At 38.0% G+C, this 1,777-nt stretch overlaps 1 non-coding gene across 1 annotated transcript; it reads right to left on the bottom strand.

The window, feature by feature from the left end:
- Nucleotides 1-423: 423 nt before the first annotated feature.
- On the bottom strand, nt 424-529 carry LOC128291961 (small nucleolar RNA R71). The gene has a single exon (XR_008281945.1). It is a non-coding gene; the product is annotated as a small nucleolar RNA R71 (small nucleolar RNA).
- Between the last annotated feature and the right edge of the window lie 1,248 nt (nt 530-1,777).

Here is a 1,777-nt window from a genome sequence, read left to right as displayed (position 1 = left end):
CGAAAACCCAGGCGATCAGCTGCCTCCTGCAATTGCAGCTAATCAAAATCCTGCTCTACATACTATGTATGACTATGCTAAACCTTCTTCAACAGGAACTAAGTCTAGTATAGTTAGACCTACTATTGCTGCTAATAATTTCGAACTAAAACCTAACACAATTCAGATGATACAGCAGTTTGTTTAGTTTGATGTTTGCAGGATGAGGATCTCAACACGCATTTGGAGAATTTTCTTGAATTTTGTGATACATTCAAAATCAATGGAGTTTCTGATGATGTCATTCGTCTTCGGTTATTTCCCTTTTCACTGAGAAAAAAAGCTAAACAGTGGTTGAACTCGTTACCACGAGGGTTTATCACTACTTGGGAACAAATGACCGAGAAGTTTTTACTAAAATATTTTTCGCCGGCTAAAATGGCTAAATTTCGTAATGATATCTATTCTTTTGTGCAGATGGATTTAGAAACACTTTACGATGCATGGGAGAGATACAAGGACTTCTTGAGAAGGTGCCTCACCATGGGTTACCGCTTTGGTACGCAAGTTCAAACGTTCTACAATGGTGTGAATCCCTCGACAAGACAAATGATTGACGCAGCTGCTGGCAGAACCATTAACAATAAAATATTGAAAGATGCCTATGAATTCATAGAGGAGATGTCACTGAACAACTATCAGTGGCAAGTTATGAGGACAAAGCCAACGAAAATAGCCGGCGTCTATAACATCGATTCAGTCACCATGCTCTCTAATCAGGTAGAACTTTTCAATAAAAAGATTGACGGTTTACTTGGTTCTACGTAGGTACATCCAGTAATGAGGTGTGACTCAAGCAGAGGAGGTGTACATATTGAATACCAATCCTTCAATCCTACAACTGAAGAGGAACAAGTCAACTATATGGGTAACAATAACTTTAGATCTCAAAATAACCCATACAGTAATACTTATACTACAGGTTGGAGGAACCACCCAAATTTTTCCTGGGGAGGTCAAGGAAATCAAAAGCCACAAAATTCTCAAGGTTTTCAACAGCCACCTTATCAACAAGAGAAAAAACCAAACCTTGAAGTGATGCTTTCCAAATTCATCTCGGTGTCAGAAACCGGTTTCCAAAATACCGATACAGCACTTAAGAATCAACAAGTGTCGATCCAAGGACTCAAAACTCAGATAGGCCAGCTATCCAAACTAATCTTCGAACGACCACAAGGTAGCCTACCAAGTAATACTGAACCTAATCCGAGGGAACACCTCAATGCAATTAGCACTCAAGATAAGGAAGGATTCATTGCACCTGAACCAGAATTACAACAAAACAACAAGATGAACAAAGGACGAGAAGAGATAAACAATAATGATCCCAAACAAGTAAGTACGAATCATGAACCTCGTGTGCCATATCCTAAAGCGATGACGAAAGATAGACTAGAAGAACAATTTGGTAAGTTTGTCAAACTCTTAAAGAAATTACATATTAACTTACCCTTTATTGAAGTTCTTTCGCAGATGCCCAACTTAGCAAAATTCTTAAAGGAACTTCTGAGTAATAAAAGGAAATTAGACACTACATCACATGTGGAACTCAATGCAGTCTGCTCAGCTATTCTAAAGAATGAGCTATCTAACAAATTGAAAGATCTAGGGAGTTTTACAATTCCTTACTTAATTGGTAGTCTATCTGTGAATAATGCTTTAGCTGATCTAGGGGCAAGTATAAATGTTATACCATATAAAATGTTTAAACGACTAGGTCTTGGTAAACCCAAACAGA

This window comes from Gossypium arboreum, chromosome 4, assembly GCF_025698485.1.
Source record: "Gossypium arboreum isolate Shixiya-1 chromosome 4, ASM2569848v2, whole genome shotgun sequence".
Lineage (NCBI taxonomy): Eukaryota > Viridiplantae > Streptophyta > Magnoliopsida > Malvales > Malvaceae > Gossypium > Gossypium arboreum.
This window is presented reverse-complemented; position numbering and strand designations above follow the sequence as displayed.